This window comes from Aegilops tauschii, chromosome 6 (genome assembly GCF_002575655.3).
Source record: "Aegilops tauschii subsp. strangulata cultivar AL8/78 chromosome 6, Aet v6.0, whole genome shotgun sequence".
Lineage (NCBI taxonomy): Eukaryota > Viridiplantae > Streptophyta > Magnoliopsida > Poales > Poaceae > Aegilops > Aegilops tauschii.
The window spans coordinates 68636544-68659023 of NC_053040.3; positions in this window are offsets into that span (position 1 = coordinate 68636544).

Here is a 22480-nt window from a genome sequence, read left to right on the forward strand (position 1 = left end):
TACTTTGGTACCTTCCTACCAAACTTACGGCAAGGTTTACATCAGGTCTGGTACACAGCATGGCATACATAATAGACCCTATGGCCGAGGCATAGGGGATGACACTCATCTTTTCTCTATCTTCTGCCGTGGTCGGGCATTGAGCCGTGCTCAATTGCACTCCTTGCAATACAGGCAAGAACCCCTTCTTGGACTGATCCATATTGAACTTCTTCAATATCTTGTCAAGGTACGTACTTTGTGAAAGACCAATGAGGCATCTTGATCTATCTCTATAGATCTTGATGCCTAATATATAAGAAGCTTCTCCAATGTCCTTCATTGAAAAACACTTATTGAAATAGGCCTTTATACTTTCCAAGAATTCTATATCATTTCCCATCAATAGTATGTCATCCACATATAATAAGAGAAATGCTACAGAGCTCCCACTCACTTTCTTGTAAACACAGGCTTCTCCATAAGTCTGTGTAAACCCAAACGCTTTGATCATCTCATCAAATCGAATGTTCCAACTCCGAGATGCTTGCACTAGCCCATAGATGGAGCGCTGGAGCTTGCATACCTTGTTAGCATTCTTAGGATCGACAAAACCTTCCGGCTGCATCATATACAATTCTTCCTTAAGGAAGCCGTTAAGGAATGCCGTTTTGACGTCCATTTGCCATATCTCATAATCATAGAATGCGGCAATAGCTAACATGATTCGGACGGACATCAGCTTTGCTACGGGTGAGAAAGTCTCATCATAGTCAACCCCTTGAACTTGTCGATAACCCTTAGCGACAAGTCGGGCCTTATAGATGGTCACATTACCATCCGCGTCTGTCTTCTTCTTAAAGATCCATTTATTTTCTATGGCTCGCCGATCATCGGGCAAGTCAGTCAAAGTCCATACTTTGTTTTCATACATGGATCCTATCTCGGATTTCATGGCTTCTAGCCATTTGTCGTAATCTGGGCCCACCATTGCTTCTTCATAGTTCGAAGGTTCACCGCTGTCTAACATCATGATTTCCAGGACAGGGTTGTCGTACCACTCTGGTGCGGAACATGTCCTTGTGGACCTACGAAGTTCAGCAGTAACTTGATCCGAAGCTTCATGATCATCATCATTAACTTCCTCCCCAGTCGGTGTAGGCACCACAGGAACATCTTCCCGCGCTGCGCTACTTTCCGGTTCGGAAGGGGTGACTATCACCTCATCAAGTTCCACTTTCCTCCCACTTATTTCTTTCGAGAGAAACTCTTTCTCCAGAAAGGACCCGTTCTTGGCAACGAAGATCTTGCCTTCGGATCTGAGGTAGAAGGTATACCCAATAGTTTCCTTAGGGTATCCTATGAAGACGCATTTTTCCGATTTGGGTTCGAGCTTTTCAGGTTGAAGTTTCTTGACATAAGCATCGCATCCCCAAACTTTTAGAAACGACAGCTTAGGTTTCTTCCCAAACCATAATTCATACGGTGTCGTCTTAACGGATTTCGACGGAGCCCTATTTAAAGTGAATGCGGCAGTCTCTAAAGCATAGCCCCAAAATGAGAGCGGTAGATCGGTAAGAGACATCATAGATCGCACCATATCCAATCGAGTGAGATTATGACATTCGGACACACCATTTCGCTGAGGTGTTCCAGGCGGCATGAGTTGTGAAACTATTCCACATACCCTTAAGTGTGTGCCAAATTCGTGACTTAAATATTCTCCTCCACGATCTGATCGTAAGAACTTTATTTCCCTGTCACGTTGATTCTCAACCTCACTCTGAAATTCCTTGAACTTTTCAAAGGTCTCAGACTTGTGTTTCATTAGGTAGACATACCCATATCTACTCAAGTCATCAGTGAGAGTGAGAACATAACGATAGCCTCCGCGAGCCTCAACACTCATTGGACCGCACACATCGGTATGTATGATTTCCAATAAGTTGGTTGCTCGCTCCATTGTTCCGGAGAACGGAGTCTTGGTCATCTTACCCATGAGGCATGGTTCACATGTGTCGAATGATTCGTAATCAAGAGACTCCAAAAGTCCATCTGCATGGAGCTTCTTCATGCGCTTGACACCAATGTGACCAAGGCGGCAATGCCACAAGTATGTGGGACTATCGTTAGCAACTTTACATCTTTTGGTATTCACACTATGAATATGTGTAACATCACATTCGAGATTCATTAAGAATAAACCATTGACCAGCGGGGCATGACCATAAAACATATCTCTCATATAAATAGAACAACCATTATTCTCGGATTTAAATGAGTAGCGATCTCGCATTAAACGAGATCCAGATACAATGTTCATGCTCAAAGCTGGCACTAAATAACAATTATTGAGGCTTAAAACTAATCCCGTAGGTAAATGTAGAGGTAGCGTGCCGACGACGATCACATCGACCTTGGAACCATTCCCGACGCGCATCGTCACCTCGTCCTTCGCCAGTCTCCGCTTATTCCGCAGCTCCTGTTTTGAGTTACAAATATGAGCAACCGCACCGGTATCAAATACCCATGAGCTACTACGAGTACTGGTAAGGTACACATCAATTACATGTATATCACATATACCTTTGGTGTTGCCGGCCTTCTTGTCCGCTAAGTATTTGGGGCAGTTCCGCTTCCAGTGACCACTTCCCTTGCAATAAAAGCACTCAGTCTTAGGCTTGGGTCCATTCCTTGGCTTCTTCCCGGCAACTGGCTTACCGGGCGCGGCAACTCCCTTGCCGTCTTTCTTGAAGCTTTTCTTACCCATGCCTTTCTTGAACTTAGTGGTTTTATTCACCATCAACACTTGATGCTCCTTTTTGATCTCTACCTCCGCTGATTTCAGCATTGAATATACCTCAGGAATGGTCTTTTCCATCCCCTGCATATTGAAGTTCATCACAAAGCTCTTGTAGCTCGGTGGAAGCGACTGAAGGATTCTGTCAATGACCGCGTCATCCGGGAGATTAACTCCCAGCTGAGACAAGCGGTTGTGTAACCCAGACATTATGAGTATGTGCTCACTGACAGAACTATTTTCCTCCATCTTACAGCTGAAGAACTTGTCGGAGACTTCATATCTCTCGACCCGGGCATGAGCTTGGAAAACCATTTTCAGCTCTTCGAACATCTCATATGCTCTGTGTTTCTCAAAACGCTTTTGGAGCCCCAGTTCTAAGCTGTAAAGCATGCCGCACTGAACGAGGGAGTAATCATCAGCACGTGATTGCCAAGCGTTCATAACGTCTTGGTTCTCTGGGACGGGTGCGTCACCTAGCGGTGCTTCTAGGACATAATCTTTCTTGGCAGCTATGAGGATGATCCTCAGGTTCCGGACCCAGTCCGTATAGTTGCTGCCATCATCTTTCAGCTTGGTTTTCTCTAGGAACGCGTTGAAGTTGAGTGCAACGTGGGCCATTTGATCTACAAGACATATTCTAAGTATTTTAGACTAAGTTCATGATAATTAAGTTCATCTAATCAAATTATTCAATGAACTCCCACTTAGATAGACATCCCTCTAGTCATCTAAGTGAAACATAATCCGAGTTAACTAGGCCGTGTCCGATCATCACGTGAGACGGACTAGTCAACATCGGTGAACATCGTCATGTTGATCGTATCTTCTATACGACTCATGCTCGACCTTTCGGTCTTCCGTGTTCCGAGGCCATGTCTGTACATGCTAGGCTTGTCAAGTCAACCTAAGTGTATTGCGTGTGTTCTGAGGCCATGTCTGTACATGCTAGGCTCGTCAACACCCTTTGTATGCGAACGTTAGAATCTATCACACCTGATCATCACGTGGTGCTTCGAAACAACGAACCTTCGCAACGGTGCACAGTTAGGGGGAACACTTTCTTGAAATTATTATAAGGGATCATCTTACTTACTACCGTCGTTCTAAGCAAATAAGATGTAAAACATGATAAACATCACATGCAATCAAATAGTGACATGATATGGCCAATATCATTTTGCTCCTTTGATCTCCATCTTCGGGGCGCCATGATCATCTTCGTCACCGGCATGACACCATGATCTCCATCATCATGATCTCCATCACCGTGTCTTCATGAAGTTGTCACGCCAACGATTACTTCTACTTTTATGGCTAACGTGTTTAGCAATAAATTAAAGTAGTTTACATGGCGTTATTCAATGACACACAGGTCATACAAAAAATAAAGACAACTCCTATGGCTCCTGCCGGTTGTCATACTCATCGACATGCAAGTCGTGATTCCTAGTACATGAACATGATCAATCTCATACATCACATATATCTCATTCATCACATCCTTTTGGCCATATCACGTCACAAGGCATATGCTGCAAAAACAAGTTAGACGTCCTCTAATTGTTGTTGCAAGTTTTTACGTGGCTTCTATAGGTTTCTAGCAAGAACGTTTCTTACCTACGTAAAACCACAACGTGATATGCCAATTTCTATTTACCCTTCATAAGGACCCTTTTCATCGAATCCGTTCCGACTAAAGTGGGAGAGACAGACACCCGCTAGCCACCTTATGCAACTAGTGCATGTCAGTCGGTGGAACCTGTCTCACGTAAGCGTACGTGTAAGGTCGGTCCGGGTCGCTTCATCCCACGATGCGCCGAAACAAGATAAGACTAGTAGTGGCAAGAAAAATTGACAACATCTACGCCCACAACTGCTTTGTGTTCTACTCGTGCATAGAAACTACGCATAGGCCTGGCTCATGATGCCACTGTTGGGAATTGTAGCAGAAATTTAAAATTTTCTACGCATCACCAAGATCCATCTATGGAGTTTACTAGCAACGAGAAGGAAGGAGTGCATCTACATACCCTTCTAGATCGCGAGCGGAAGCGTTCAAGTGAACGGGGTTGATGGAGTCGTACTCGTCGTGATCCAAATCACCGATGACCGAGCGCCGAACGGAGGGCACCTCCGCGTTCAACACACGTACGGAGCAGCGACGTCTCCTCCTTCTTGATCCAGCAAGGGGGAAGGAGAGGTTGATGGAGATCTAGCAGCACGACGGCGTGGTGGTGGAAGTAGCGGGGATCCCGGCAGGGCTTCGCCAAGCGCAAGCGGGAGGGAGATGTCTCACGGGAGGGAGAGGGAGGCGCCAGGGGCTAGGGTACTGCTGCCCTCCCTCCCCCTCACTATATATAGGCCCCCTGGGGGGCGCCGGCCCTGGGATCCCATCTACATGGGGGGGGGCGGCGGCCAAGGCTGGGAACTTGCCCCCCAAGCCAGGTGGGGCGCCCCCCACCCCCAGGGTTTCCAACCCTAGGCGCAGGGGAGGCCAATGGGGGGCGCACCAGCCCACCAGGGGCTGGTTCCCCTCCCACTTCAGCCCATGGGGCCCTCCGGGATAGGTGGCCCCACCCGGTGGACCCCCGGGACCCTTCCGGTGGTCCCGGTACAATACCGATAACCCCCGAAACTTTCCCGGTGGCCGAAACTGGACTTCCTATATATAATTCTTCACCTCCGGACCATTTCGGAACTCCTCGTGACGTCCGGGATCTCATCTGGGACTCCGAACAACTTTAGGGTTTCCGCATACTAATATCTCTACAACCCTAGCGTCACCGAACCTTAAGTGTGTAGACCCTACGGGTTCGGGAGATCAATAACCAACAGCGGGATCTGGATACCCATGTTGGCTCCCACATGTTCCACGATGATCTCATCGGATGAACCACGATGTCGAGGATTCAATCAATCCCATATACAATTCCCTTTGTCAATCGGTATGTTACTTGCCCGAGATTCGATCGTCGGTATCCCAATACCTTGTTCAATCTCGTTACCGGCAAGTCTCTTTACTCGTACCGTAATGCATGATCCCGTGGCTAACTCCTTAGTCACATTGAGCTCATTATGATGATGCATTACCGAGTGGGCCCAGAGATACCTCTCCGTCATACGGAGTGACAAATCCCAGTCTCGATCCGTGTCAACCCAACAGACACTTTCAAAGATACCTATAGTGTACCTTTATAGTCACCCAGTTACGTTGTGACGTTTGGTACACCCAAAGCACTCCTATGGCATCCGGGAGTTGCACGATCTCATGGTCTAAGGAAAAGATACTTGACATTGGAAAAGCTCTAGCAAACGAACTACACGATCTTTGCGCTATGCTTAGGATTGGGTCTTGTCCATCACATCATTCTCCTAATGATGTGATCCCGTTATCAATGACATCCAATGTCCATAGTCAGGAAACCATGACTATCTGTTGATCAACGAGCTAGTCAACTAGAGGCTTACTAGGGACACATTGTGGTCTATGTATTCACACATGTATTACGATTTCCGGATAACACAATTATAGCATGAACAATAGACAATTATCATGAACAAATAAATATAATAATAACCATTTTATTATTGCCTCTAGGGCATATTTCCAACATAAAGAAGCCGAAAGCGGGTCTCACGCATTACTCATCCAAACCAGGGGAATTAGTGTCTCCGCGAAGGAGGATAATCGGGGAGAAGAATCTAAAATTCCCTCTCCCCAAGGAAGGAAAAGGACCGCCTCTGAAGACTTGGAAACGAGGGTTTCCAAATGAGGGAAGAAACCTTCGTCAGGGGGCCCTACCCCGGAGGGCATCCTTACCGCACAGTGCCCGCAAGGGGATCAGCCCTCCACTGAGCTGTAAGTGAACAAGAGTACTTTTGGTAAATATAACCTGCTTCATCTCCGAGGACAATAACCGAGACGTATGTCTTGCAGTTCGGATTGTAACCCTTCTCGACAGAGTTTGTCTTCGGGGGATCTTCTCCTGGAGATGATGGAGAGCGAGACGCCTCCCCCTGTCCCCCCGCCTCGTGAGGCAGACGACCCTGAGGTGTCGTCACGGAGGATTTCTCCTGATCCGCCAAGGCCAGAAGGTAACCCTTCGGCCAACCGAAGTCCGGAGTATTCGGCTCTTAAGGAGAGCAACGGAAAGAGTCCGGGACTGTCCGGTGCACGACCGGACGCACTGATGGGTCTTCTGGAGCAAGCGGCTATCTCAGAGGCACATCGTACTTTGATGGGTACGGTGGTTGAGAGGATTTCCTCGGCCAAAAGTGGGTTGCATGAAGCTTTTATGAGCCTGCTAAGAGGCTTTGAGGTACGCAAAGTAATATATATGTTTTGACGGTACCGCACACGCAAGGTGTGCCCTATAAAGATAGTAGCCCCTGAGACTCTGGTTGCCGTCCAAAGGAGGCAAACAGAGGATCATAGTCCCAGGTAATGATCATGCTGTTTTCATGTGCAGGCGTCTGAGGGTCTGGTGGCTGGCCGAACTGGTGAGTTTGCCGAACTGAGGCGGCAACTTGATGCGGCAGATGCCGACATCGTGCTTGTAAACAAGCGGCCTGACGAGGCACAGGGTATGTATTTTCCAGTGGTCAACAGATATTAAGAGAAGCATTATGCTAGTATCTATAATATGCTGTGACTGCAGATGGAGCTGCCGCCGTGGAGACCCTTCGGGCAGAGCTTGCCCGAGCCAAGGAACAACCCAGGAGAAGTGATGCGGCCGCACTAAAGGCGGCCGAAGATTTAAGAGCCGAACAGGCTGCTCATCGCCAGAGCGAAGATAAAATAGCCAAGATGGCTGTTGAGCTGAAGGATGCCGCCGACCGGTATGAGCTTCTTGAAAAGGAAAGTGAAGCGAAAACGGCGGACCTAAAGAAAGCCATGGTAGCGGCCAAGGAAACCCGCTCTAAAATCAGAGCAGCGAAGGAGGAGCTTCGTCAAGCCGGAGATATCACGGCTGGGAAGCCCTTTTTGTTGCGGACAAGGTTCGGAGATCCGAAGTATGCCCTCTGGATCAATTATGGGGTGATGCAGATGCGTACTTGGACTTGGCAACGAGTGCTGCTGATGCGACCGAGTTTTTCAAAGATCTGAAAGATTATGAAGTGGAAAGATTATTCTGGTCGCAGTTCAGTACTCCAACGCGTCCGCTGGTGTTAAATGAACAAATGGCCAAGTGGGCCGAGCTCCATAGATTGTCCGGACTTGCCATGAGGTCTGTAGTAGATCATCTTTGGCCGGAGGGACCGAGGCCGAATAGTTATTTTGGTTTAGTGCAACGATTCCTTGGTGTTGTGTCGCATATCGACGCTATAAAGAGGTCGGCGTGCATAGAGGGTGCGCGGATGGCTCTTGCCCGTGTTAAGACATACTGGGCAGAGATGGAGGCCACCGCTATAGCAACCCAGGATCCGGCCGTAGGCCAGGTCTCGGCCGAGCACTATTTTGAAGAAGTCCTAGAAAGTGCTCGTTTAATGGAGGCTCAGTGCTCGAAAAGTAACATGTTTGAGTGACATGTATCCCGATTGTAAAAACAATGCTATTTGGATTATAAAGGCTGTGTTTATACTTTTTGCCTGAAATTATTATGATGCCTCCTATGCAGCCATTTATGTATGTATATAACCTGAAAGTTTGCAGTCGTCGGCCTCGGCCCCCACACATATAATGCGGGGGTGTTCGGAAAAGCGCATATTCACACTTGATCCAACGTCTTGGTCCATTAAGGAGGTGATCGCGCGGCGAACAAGGCAATCGGACTATATTGCTTTAACACTTTCACTTAGCCATAGGAGTTTCACGGCGGGGCTACTATATAGCCCCTGGTACTTCCACGCTCGTCCGAATACGGTGCGCGTACATACAAGACCGGGAAACCGGTCCTTCGTTAATGCGGAGGAATCGCGAAGATTCCGATGAGTCATCGAGTGGTTGACCAGTCTCGCGCTTTATCATGACAGTCAGTTTTTGGCTTTCTCTGCTGAGGTGCTCATCCAAGATGAACCCGGGGACAATCGCAGCAGTTCTCTCGGTGCCACCTTAGCCGATAGAACGGAACATAAGGTAGCAAAACATGGGAGCCGGGCAAACCCAACTATTGACCAAAGACATGATTCGGAGCTAATGCATATAAGGCCAAACTCGCGACGCCGAACACTCCCTAATGTATTCGGACTTTACAACATATGCTGGGCTGAGTAACGCCCTTGATAATAAACCCTGAATTTCCATGTACGTGCATTAGTCTGACGTGACGAAATGTCAATAACGCCATCATCCCTCTCGGTTGTGTTGAGTATCCGGAGGGTGTGAAGCAACAAGAGACAGTAAAAAAGGTTTACGCAGGGTCTTAATCTAAAAAGAAACCTTTGGGCGGGGCCCTGCTGCATGTCTGCGCCTGTGTCTCTGTTGTGCCGTATCCTGGAAGGGTGTGGCACGATTATCATCTGTAAAAGAGGAAAAAAGAGAAAACCATATAAAAGTCTTCGTGCAAAAAATTGGTTATTCTTAATGAACCATTAAAATGTAATCTAAATAGGGTCAAGCCGAACTGTATCCCTTTTGACATGCGGGAAGCCCCTAGCACCTTCTATGGGGGTCTACCCAATCTCAGGTTTATCTGAGCTGTTACAGCTAGTGGTGCGCTGGACTCGTCAAACCGTGTATGCGGTCTTGACGACCGATCATTTATTCTGGTTGGAGAGGCCGTTCAGTGTTCGGCTACTAAAGCCGTGGCACGTTCTTCCGCACGTAAGGAACGCTCTGTGTTTCCGCTAACTATGATGATGCCACGTGGACCGGGCATCTTAAGCTTGAGATAAGCGTAATGCAGTACTGCATTAAAATGAGCGAAGGCCATTCTTCCGAGTCGTGCGTGGTAGCCGCTTCGGAATGGAGCGATGTCGAAGGTTAATTCTTTGCTTCAGAAGTTGTTGGGAGAACCGAATACAACCTCTAGTACTATAGAGCCCGTGCAGCGGGCCTCTGGGCCTGGTATTACTCCTTTAAAGGTAGTATTGCTTTGGCTGATTCTTGTCGGGTCTATCCCCATTTTGCAGACGGTGTCCTGTATATCAGATTAATACTACTGCCGCTGTCCATGAGGACTTGGGTGAGATGGTATCCTTCGATTATTGGGTCTAGCACCAATGCAGCCGATCCTCCGCGCCGGATACTAGTCGGATGATCCCTGCGGTCAAAAGTGACCGGGCAGGCCGACCAAGGGTTGGATTTGGGGGTGACAGGCTCCCCGGCGCATACGTCTCGGAGTGCGCGCTTGCTCCTCCTCTTTGGTATGTAAGTTGCGTAAATCATGTTCACTGTTTTGACCTCTGGTGGGAATTTCTTCTTTCCCCCAGTGTTCGGCTGGCGAGGCTCATCCTCATCTTCACTTGGTGTCTCCCTCCCCTTGTGTTCGGCGTTTAGCTTGCCGGCCTGCTTAAAGACCCAGCATTCTCTGTTGGTGTGATTTGTAGGTTTGCCGGAGGTGCCATGAATCTGACATAATCTGTCTAGAATCTTGTTTAGGCTGGACGGTCCATCTCTGCTGCCATTAAATGGATTTTTCCGTTGACCGGATCGAGAGACTCTGAATCCGGCGTTTACCGCCGTGTTGTCTGAGCTGTCTTCATTGTTTCGACGCTTGCTTTTATTGCGTCGCGGTTTTCCATTTCCATCCCTGACTTCGGATGTGCCTGGGTCGCTGGTGTCGCTACGGGCCAGCCAACTGTCTTCGCCCACGCGAAAGCGGGTCATAAGGCTTGTTAGGGCTGCCATTGTCCTCGGTTTTTCCTGGCTGAGGTGTCTGGCGAGCCATTCATCTCGGACACTGTGTTTGAAAGCCGCTAAGGCTTCGGCATCTGGGCAGTCGACTATTTGATTCTTCTTAGTGAGAAATCTGTTCCAAAGCTTTCGGGCTGACTCTCCGGGCTGTTGAATTATATGACTTAAATCGTCTGCATCTGTAGGTCGGACATAGGTCTCTTGAAAATTAGCCCTAAAAGCATCCTCGAGCTCTTCCCAACTTCCAATTGAGTTTACGGGGAGGCTCTTCAGCCAGTGCCGGGCTGGTCCTTTCAACTTGAGGGGCAAGTATTTGATGGCGTGGAGATCATCTCCACGAGCCATGTGGATATGAAGGATAAAGTCCTCAATCCAGACCCCAGGGTCTGTCGTTCCGTCGTATGCCTCTATGTTCACGGGTTTGAATCCCTCTAGACATTCGTGATCCAGCACCTCATCGGTGAAGCATAGGGGGTGCACGGCACCCCTGTATTTGGATGTGTCATGGCATTCTGACGGTTGTAGTGTTCGGTTTTGATTCTGTGCCGGAGCGCGCTTCCTAGATCCGTAGATGGACCTGGTCATACCGGCTTTTTGGTGCAAGTCCTCACGTAGATCGTGTGCTAACTTGCGTGCGACATTGTTAGCCGCCCTATCGCGGCCACGGGGTGGTCGATCCGGCTGATCGGCCGTTTAATTTTTCGGCTGAGTGGGCTCTAAAGCCCCGTCGTCGAATTCAGGCAGCGGCTTGCTCTTTGGATAGCTCTTTGTGTGGTGACTGCCACCGTACTTTTCTTCAGTGTCGGGCACTTTGTTCCATCTACTGTTGAGTGTATTTTGCGCGGCTTTAAGCCTTTGCTTCTGCTTCTTCAGAATCGTCGCGGTGACAATAAGCCTTCTATGGAGGTTCTCTTGCCCCAAGTGCCTTTCCGGGATGATGTGTGCATCATCGTCCGGACTGTTCTCCTCTCCGGAGACAGGTTGATTAGCTTTACCCTCGGCGTCGCCGTGATCGGACAGCGGCTCCGTACTATGTTCGCCGTCCGCTGGCTCGGCCTGCTCTATCGCTGGGTCCATGTGGTCGTCGTTTTCTTAGGAGTCGACCGGGGTATTATTCTTTCTTGCGCTGTTATCGTTGTTTTTGCTGAGGCGGGATTTGGAGCGGCGCCTATGTCGTCGCTTTGGTTGCTTCTCGAGGGGATTATCCTTCGCTGCATCCTTCCGTTCCTTGTCATTGTTTTCTTTGGGTGTATCCACCATGTATATACCGTGTGATGAAGTGGCTGTCCAGCACCCTATGGGCGGTGGTTCCTGTTCCTCTCCTGCATCGTCATCCATACCGTCGATTTCTTCGGAGTCGAAATCAAGCATGTCGGTTAAATTGTCGACAGTGGCTATTAAGTGGGTGGTGGGTGGGGTACGAATTTCTTCGTCGTCCGCTTCCCACTCGAGCCGGACATAGTTCGACCGAGGGTCTCCTGACAAGGAGAGAGACCTTAATGAATCTAGCACATCACCCAAGGGTGAGTGTTGGAAAATATCCGCGGAGGTAAACTCCATGATCGGTGCCCAATCAGATTCGATAGGCACGGACGCAAGCGGTTCGGAGCCCGTGGCTGGGGACGAATCCAAGGGTTCGGCAACACAGGTCTCATAAGAGGTGAAGTCAGTATTTGGCTCTAACACCGCTGAGTGTGCGGCCTCCGTGGCGGGGTCCATCCACCCGTCCTCGGACGGTGTGATCTGCTCCGGATCGAGGGCCGGAGTAGCCACAAGTGTGATCTCCCGAACACCGTCCGACGGCAGAGTTAAGTCATGCTCGTCGTGACTGTGCAGTGCACCTGACATGGGCTCGAATCCGTCGAAGATCAAGTCTCTACGGATGTCGCCAGTATAGTTTAAGCTTCCAAACCTGACCTGACGGCCAGGGGCGTAGCTCTCGATCTGCTCCAGATGGCCAAGCGAGTTGGCCCGCAGTACGAAGCCGCCGAGTACGAAGATCTGTCCGGGGAGGAAAACCTCACCCTGGATCGCATCGTTGCCGATGATCGAAGGGGCCATCAAGCCTTTATCGTGACGGCACAGTGGAACTCTCAATGAAAGCACCAATGTCGGTGTCAAAACCGGCGGATCTCGGGTAGGGGGTCCCGAACTGTGCGTCTAAGGCGGATGGTAACAGGAGCCGGGGGACACAATATTTACCCAGGTTTGGGCCCTCTCGATGGAGGTAATACCCTACTTCCTGCTTGATTGATCTTGATGATATGAGTATTACAAGAGTTGATCTACCATGAGATCGTAGAGGCTAAACCCTAGAAGCTAGCCTATGATTATGATTGTTGTTGTCCTACGGACTAAACCCTCCGGTTTATATAGACACCGGAGGGGGCTAGGGTTACACGCAGTCGGTTACAAGGGAGGAGATCCACATATCCGAACTGCCAAGCTTGCCTTCCACGCAAAGGAGAGTCCCATCCGGACACGGGGCGAAGTCTTCAATCTTGTATCTTCATAGTCCAACAGTCCGGCTGTCCGAGGACCCCCTAATCCAGGACTCTGTCACTGCCGGCCTGAGCGAAGAATTCAGCAACACGGCCTCCAACCTCACGTTTCTTTCGGACCTGACCTTTCCTAGGGTTGTGGCCTATCTTCGTTTGGAGGAGAGCACGGTGAAGATGGTGAAGTCTCGGGCCGCACACACGGCGCTCGCCGCGGGAACCTCCCGCGCCGCCCCGCCCGCGGCCCCGCAGCCCCCGCGGTTCCCCACTCCACCGGCGGGCTTCTACTTCTCGGCGCCACCGCTGACGGCGGCCCACAACTAGCCGCCGTCCCCTCCTGGCAACGTGGGCCGCCGCGGCAAGAAGCCGCAGCAGCAGCACGGTGCGGGGGGGGGGGGGGGAAGGGGGCACCCCGCCAACCGTAGCAGCAGCTGCCCCCGGCTACGTGGGCGGGCGCGCCGAACCCTTGGACCGGGGTGGTCCATGCGTACACGATGCCTGTGCCGCGGGCCCCCGTCCCGGCTGGCATCCTCGGCGCTTGTCCCGCCGCCCACCAGGCGATGTACGTCGCGCCTGGTGGCTATCCGCCTCTGCCATCCCCGCCCGCATACGCCGCTCCGGGTGGCTACCCCGACGCCGCACCCGCCTACCCCGCCGCACCTCCTGCCGCGGGCGCTGCCCTTCTGCTGGCACCTTGGTACCGGCCCTCCTTGTGGCGCTTCACTCCGCTCCTACACCCAACACATACACCGGAGGCGGCGACTGGTATATGGACACCGGGGCTACATCTCACATGACTCCAACCCCGGTAACCTCAACTCCGCGTATCCAGTTTCTACCGCATGTCGTATCACTGTTGGGGATGGATCATCCCTTCCCATTATTCATGTCAGTTATGGTTCTTTTCTGTCTAACTCCATGCCTATACATCTGTCTAATGTCTTAGTTTCACCTGATTTAGTCACAAATCTTGTTTACGTTCGTTCTCTTACACGTGAAAATCCTATAACTGTTGAATTTGATGAAGTGGGTTTTTCTGTCAAGGACACCCGTACTTAGATGGTACTCCACCGATGTGACAGCCCGGACGGCCTCTACCCGGTCCACTCCACTGACACCACCACCTCCACTCCGGTCTCCCTCTCCATCATGGTGGATCTTTGGCATGCTCGGTTGGGACATCCGAACTCCGCCACCCTTCGTCATATTCTTAGGACTTTTTCATTCACGTGTAATAAAACCCATGATCATACTTGTCATGCTTGTCGTCTCGGCAAGCATGTCCATCTTCCGTTTAGTGCTTCCTCATCGGTGGCGTCGTATCCATTTGAGTTGATTCATAGTGACTTATGGATATCTCCTGTTGCCAGTAATATGGGTTTTTTTATACTATCTTGTCACACTTGATGATTTTTCTCACTATGTGTGGACCTTCCCGTTGTGGAGAAAATCCGATGCACTCTCCGTTCTCACCACATTTTACTCCTATGTCGCTACGCAGTTTGGGTGCCCCATTCATGCATTGCAGACTGACAATGGGAAGGAGTTCGACAACGTCGGGGTTCGCACCCTTCTTGCCACACATGGCACGATTCTTCGTCTCACTTGCCCGTATACCTCCCAACAAAATGGTCGCGTCGAACGGATCCTTCGCACCCTCAATGATTGTTTGCGTACCCTTCTCTTCCACTCTAACGTCCCACCCTGGTTTTGGCCGGACGCCCTCGCCACCGCCTCTCTCCTTCTTAACATTGGTCCAAGTCATGCTCGTGGGAATTTCGCACCACACCACCTTCTCTTCGGTACCCCCCCGTCCTATGACGACCTTCGTGTTTTTGGGTGTCTTTGTTATCCTAGCATCATCGCCACCACTCCTCACAAACTCGCACCTCGCTCTGTGGCATGCATCTTTCTCGGATACCCACCAAACACCAAAGGCTACCGTTGCTACGATCCGGTTTCCCACCAAGTCTTCACTTCACGGCACGTTTACTTTGACGAGAGGTATTTTCCTTTTCACCAGGTACCGCTGCCGGACGACTCGCCATCATCACCTGCACCCGCCGGCGCCACTCGTGGTTGCCGCTCACTCGCGCTCGGGCCCCCTCCCGGCTGCGCCCCCCCGCCGTGCGTGGGCCTCCTCCCGGCTTCGGCGCCCCCACTGCGCCTGGGCCCTCATCTGGGTCCGCAGCACTAGACCCTCCGCCCACGCCTGTCGCGCCAGCCTCTTCAGCCGGACCGGCCGCGCCTTCGCTGGCGGCGACGACGCCTCCGACTCCCGTCGAGTCCGCAGCCTCGTCAGCGAGCGCATCCCATGCGCCTAACCCCGGCTCCTCGACGACCTGACTGGTGATCCCGACGGGCTCTTCTTCGACCTCGCCCTCGGTTGATTCCTCGCCGCTGGTGGCTCCACCGGTTGCCCCGACCACCCGCATGGTCACCCGTGCTCGCGCCGGTATCCACCGCCCCAGCACGCGTTACTCTACGGATGAGTACCTCCTCACTGCCTCGACATCCGCACCGTCACCTCTCCCGTCGTCAGCTTGAGCCGTGCTTCGCGATCCACATTGGCTCTCTACGATCCGCGAGGAGTTCGACGCGTTGTTGCGTAACCGCACCTGGCAGCTCGTCCCGCGACCCCCCCCATGCCAACGTCATCACCGGCAAGTGGGTCTTCCAACATAAGACTCGTCCTGACGGGTCTCTCAAGCGCTACAAGGCTCGCTGGGTGGTCCGCGGGTTCCGTCAGTGCGCTGGAGTCGACTTCACTGACACCTTTGCCCCGGTTGTGAAACCGGGCACGATTCAAGCGGTCCTTCAGCTTGCGGTCTCTCGCGCCTGTCCGGTGCATCAGATGGATGTGTCGAACGCGTTCGTGCATGGACATCTCTCGGAGCAGGTCTTCTATCAGCAGCCCACGGGTTGAAGCAGGCCCCTCGAGCTTGGTACCAGCGCATTGTCGCCTTGCTGCATCAGCTTGGGTTTCGAGCTACTCGCTCAGACACCTCGCAGTTTGTCTACCACCAGGGCCAGGCGACTGCTTACCTGCTCCTCTACGTCGACGACATCATCCTAATGGCTTCCTCGCCTGAGCTCCTTCGTCAGCATACTGCTCGCCTCAGCGCCGAGTTCGCCATTAAGAACCTCGGCCCGTTGCACTACTTCCTCGGCATTGAGGTGGTGCGACGCGCCGATGGGTTCTTCCTTCACCAGCAGCAGTATACTCAGGACCTCCTTGAGCGGGCAGGCATGCTCAATTGTAAGCATGTCCCCACGCCTATCGACACGAAGGCCAAGGTCTCTGCACTTGACGGCTCGCCCGCGCCGGATGCGGCGTTTTATCGCTCCATCGTCAGCGCCCTCTAGTACCTGACGCTCACTCGGCCGAACCTGAAGTATGCCGTCCAGCAGGTGTGCCTCAACATGCACGCCCCTCGCGACACTCACTGGAACCTGGTGAAGCGGATTCTTCGGTACATCTGTGGCACCACGGCTCTCGGTCTGACGTTGACGGCCTTGACCTAGTCGCCTACAGTGACGCCGATTGGGCTGGCTGTCCGCACACGCGGCGCTCCACTTCCGGCTACTGTGTCTACCTAGGTCCCTCACTCATATCGTGGTCATGTAAACGACAACCCACGGTATCCCGCTCCAGTGCCGAGGCTGAGTATCGTCACTACTGCAGGATGCTGCTAACGCGACACTATGATCAGAGACCCTTCGAGAAACTGTGTACGATGCAATAATCGCAAACGGTGCTGTGGAAATGTTTGCGATGACGGATGCATCAAACACGGTTCAGGTTTTAGTTGCGTGTGCGATGAAGGGCATACGGTTCAGTTCAATCAACTGTTTGTGATGAGGAGGAACAAAAGAAACGGGCAGCCAAATGAAGGCATGTGCGATACATAGCATACGGTTCACTCGGATGAACTATTTGTGATTAGGAAACACAAAAGAAACGGTCAGCTAGATCAAAGGTGTGTGCGATATACGGCATGTGGTTCACTCGGATGAACTGTTTGCGTTGAGAAATGAGAACAGAAACGGTTCAAATGAACAAGATGTGTGTGATACGAGGCAAACATGTCTGTAATCAGAAACGTGTGCGAAGACCGATAACAACACGTAAAATTACTTCTAACAAGCCGTGTGTGTTGTGAGCAAACGATTGCTAGTATACAATTGTGAGTGATTGATGAAAACATCACCGACGGGTTCCATTGTTTAGTCCGTGTGCGATGTGATTTTCTTTGTCCGCACGACAATCTATGCTCTGTCTACAGAGCATCAACATATATACTTAAAAAGACAACATTGCATAACCAAATTAAGCATACAATTACACAAGTGACTACACACATAACATTTCCACACACCAAAGTAAGCAATTACATGCATACTAAAGTAGCAGAAACGAGGATCTAATCATCTACTTATTGTTGCGACGACGCTTGCCATCGCTCTGCTTCCGGCTGGATCCCTGGCCGTTTTGGGGAAGGAGGGACTTCCTCATGTCAACGATCCGCCTATACATGTCATAGATCGTGTATGCCTCGTTGGCCGCGTACACGACGTGAGCTTTGTCGAGTTTCTCCATCTAGGTCGAGTGCCAGGCACACTTGTCCTTGTTGCACGAATCCTTCATGTCTCTGTAGTAGGGGTCGATGATGGCCTCAGCGAGGTGAACCGGTGAGTCCTTCTCATGCTCCTTGCTGCCCATGATCTTGTATTGGCCCTGGATGTCGACAAGATTCTGGCAGGCGATGCCCGAATTCTCGAGCGCCTTTACATCGTTGGTGATGTCCACCATAGAGAACATGTAGTGGGGGCTGTTGACAAACCTGGTGAAACGCTCACAAGGCCTTGTGGCCAGGCAGTAGTGGTAGACGAGGACGTGGTGGCGCATGCACATTTGGGCGACGACAACCTTGGGACGAGACCCAGCACGAGCGCGGGTGTACTCGAGGTCGAACCCGACCACCTTGTACTTCTCCTCGGCAAGCAACAGCTCCATGATGTGGATGGAGTCCTCCACCCAAACCGGGTCGTTGGTGTACACCACCGAGAGGTCCATGAACCTTCTGTGGGTGTCCACCATGGCACGCATGGTGAACTACTGCTCGTCGTCGGCAGCCACTCAGAGCGCCATTGGAGCCGCGCAGGATACCCTCTAAGAATTTCTCGTGCTGGGTGTGCTTCTTGCAATGGTGGGGCGTGATCGAAAGGTTGAGGAGACACAAGGGTAGGTTAAATGGCCGCTGTAATAAATGGGGGCCGGCCGGCCTGTAATCAGCACGTCTTGTCACGACATTCATAGCAGAGGATTCCAGTGCACGCTTGACAACACCGCACCGCACGTGTGGGCTCGAAGAGGCGCCAAATGTATCATCGATGAGCCTGTTCCCGCGCTACCGCGCTTTTTACCACGCAAGCTTCCCGCCTGGCTAGTTTGGCCACGCGTCGGCTGGAAGAGGGACAAATCATGGGCGTTTATTGGGAAAAAGCTTTGTAAAAACAAAGTGTGTGGAATGACTTTGGTCATAAGTTTACCCTTGGGTGATGATGTCAAAGTTACACAGAAGGGTGATAATGGACATCGAGGGCGATAATTAATTCTGCGCTCTACACTGCACACGGTGGAAGAAACCAACTGTGTGTAATAATGTCAAAGATCGCAGTCGAGTTAGCTATACAGATCGTGTGTTGTGAGATCGACAAGGTAAATTGATTCGAGAATGGTTAATAAAATCTAAGACCATTGCATATTAAGGTCAAAATAGTGCTAGCAATATACGAGTCTCATACGATGCCATTTCAACGATTGTACCACAAAAGCTCGAAATGTTACAAGGTTCAAATTCCAAAGTTATATGGCTCAAATTCGAAGATTACAAGGTTCAAACTGATATTAGAAATGAAATTCAACTCATCAGGTGCAAATGCTCGCGTTGATCCGCTGAACATGGATATTAGATAGGTTCAAACTAATATCACCGCTTCTAAGTCTGGCTTCGAAACCTCACATTTTTTGCAAAGGGGTCAGCCACTGAGAAGTCATGTATGGGGTTGACACGATGACTTCCGATTACTCTGTCATCTGAAGTTCCAAAATGAAATTCAGCATTTTTGGAGCCTACTCCATTCTGCCGCAGGCGCCGGCGCTGATCAACAAACCATTCATTTTTGTGAAATAAATGTAGGGCAAACCTCATTTCCTTCAGCACCCTTGCTCTGAGAACAAAGAACCTGGCGAATATAATCTCCGGTAAGGTCCCTCGGTAGGAGTTCAAAGTAGTTTCTAAGAGATGCAGATCTAGGCATTCGATGTGATTGTTATATTGTATCACATTATCCACCACCACTAGTAAAAAAATACACTTCCGTGATGATACGTGTTCGTCACAGTAGGTCGTATTTTTTGTCATGCATGTACATCCATGACGATTTTATGACAGAATCAAGATAGTCATACCTGTGCTGTCGTAGAAGTGTTCCATGACATTACCAAAATTATCATCACGGAAGTGTCCACTTACATGACAATAAATCGCGCGTCACAGAAGTGCTTTCGTCAAGGGTGACCGACACGTGGCATCCACTGTAACGGAACGCCGTTAAGCTATGGGGTCGGGTTTTGGATCCGATAACCCGTTAACAGCCCCGACCGATGGGAAATTTCCACGTGTAAAATTCTTATTGGCCGGACGAAACACGTGTCAGCTCGTCAGTGGGTCAGATAGGCGCCTATGATATGTCGACACGTGCCACGGCCCACCACTGGCCCATTTAGCTTACAAAGCCGGCCCGTTTGACTTGGTCAAAAGTTAACGGGCTGGCCCATGAAAAGCCTGTTAACGGTCTCTTCCCAAATAGCCCATTTTACGGCCCGTTAACTCACGGCCCGTTAGGCCCTAAAGGAAATCGGCCCAACAACGTCATGTGGGCCGTCGAATATAACACCAGCCCATTTCACTTTCGGCCCATGTATGGCCCACGATGTCTTTTGGCCCATATGAGGCCTTCGTATCTTTCGGCCCTTTACAGGCCCACGGTGACTCTAGCCCATAATGAACAGTAATTTTCTTTATACCCGGTAACTGCCCGTGATTTACATGGGCCGTTTCCAGACCGTGTTAGCTTTCGGCCTATTGACGGCCCATACGTTCTTGGGCTCCTTTTCGGCCGTCGATTACTTCCGGCCCGTTACTGGCCTGTTCCCCTAATGGGCCAAATTCGGCCCATGGCAAGAGTCGGCCCGTTACTGGCCTGTTCCCCTAATGGGCCAAATTCGGCCCATGGCAAGAGTCGGCCCGTTACTGGCCTGTTACCCTAATGGGCCAAATTCGGCCCATGGCAATAGTCGGCCCGTTTCTGGCCTATTAACCTGTTGCGCCGTTTCCAGCCCGTCCTATATTCTGGCCCATTAACGACCCGTTATGCCTGTTAACGGCCTATTACCGTGCTGGGCCGATACCAATTACGCCCGATTATGGCCCATGTAGACCCATTTATCCGACGGCCCGAGGCCCACCGATTACAGGCCCATTTATCGACGGCCCGTAGGAGACCCATGGATCCTACGGCCCGTATATGGCCCATGGAAAAAGAAGACTAGGAAATAAATAAGGCCAAAACAAACGCTAGGCTATTAAGGCGATTGCACAGATTACATCCACTCGGCATCAAAGATCGCCACCAGTGCAAATATAGGGAACACCCTACACTATACAAAAATGGCTTTCTATTTTCTTCAGCTGGTGGCTGCATGTTAAGAATGAATTTTGTATCGCACCAAAACAAATTACAACTATATAACAAAAGGAAGGTTGGCATAAAACTTAACAGTCTAGCAGATAAATGCACCACCAGAAGTTCAGAAGCTCAGTTCATTTGACCTGACTGTTACGTTTTCATGTTGTATTGTCCGATGGAGCACCATAACCCTCGCCTTCATTTCCCCTAGGCTCCTGAACAACATAGCAAATGTCTGATAGTCTGGTTTCAAAACCATGCATATCTTGACGACATTGAGCAATGTTTCTCCTTGTTTCACAAAGGGTCTCTGTTAGGGAATGGACTTGTGTCTGGAGCGCAGATACAACATTGCTTTGAGCTTGCATATCTTGATCATGAGGCAGTTTGGACGACATTGCCTTAACAACCAATCCAGTATTACGCAGGAACGTGCTTTTGGCACTGTTAGTGGACAGGTACTGACCCACTGCAGCAAGAGCTGACATTGCGGTTACAGTTGCCTCGCCACCTTCAGAAGGTGGCGGTTCCACCATTTTTTCCATAGCTCGCTGAAAAGTTGAGGTTTTACATTAGTAGTACCAGAACAGAAGATATTAAGGAGGCAGAAAAACAAAACAAAATAGCTTTGGTCTATATACAGAACTTATTCTGGTGAACCCATGTAAAATATTAATTGTATTTTATTGCAAAGTACATAATAAAACTAGGTTCCAAACATATGACCATGTACCATCGCTAATGTATTGTCTATTTCTTCACATTGTATTGAGGGCTAAGGATAAAGAGACAAAGTTTATAATACGGTAAGCATAGTATGACATCATTCATATCACAAAACAACTGAGAACAGACAAACAGGCAATTGTAACGTTGTGTGGGCAAGTCCAGCACGGAGCTAGATTACGGGTCAAGATCAAAGGAACATCACTCCTCTCTTTTAAGCCTTGTAAGGTGCAATGATATGCTAAGAAAATTGTGTATGAAATTGAAAAGAGTAATAGACATTGGCTGCAAACCATGCAGTTCAAGGCACAAGTTAGAGTAAGTAGTAGTTAAAAGGCATGAGGATTAAGGACTTACAACAGCGGCTTTGACTAGTGTAGTCATGCCCTTCTTCTTGCTGGTGTGACAGTCCTTGAAGATTTCCACATCATTTGGTTCAGGTACTTTTTGGTCCTTGCGGGCTTTCCTCTGCATTTCGAACAAGTCAATATAGATCTGATAATATGGTACAGCGAAAAGAGTGAAATAGCAGCTAATTACAAGAGCCTCGCAGTGTGCAATATAGCTACGAGATCCTGTCGTCTGTTGGAATTTCACTTTCGTATGGTTGGCCTTGTTCTTTGAACAGTTCACCTACAAGAAGATAGATTTATGTGGCACATGCGTAAATAGGACTTCAACATGTGATCTGATCACATATATATAATGTACCTGATACTTCGGATTAGACCAGTGTTTAACAAGGCCCCTCCAGTCTTCATCCGATATATTTTCCACTGGAGATGTTTGGGAAAGTTCACTGTTAGCCTTGCCTTCAAAGTGAGTTTTCCTCGAGTTATACCGATACTGTCGCAGAGCAGACTTGAAAACATGGGTGCAAGCTTGTCTGGTTGCATCATCTTGGCTATCCAACTTGAACCTCAT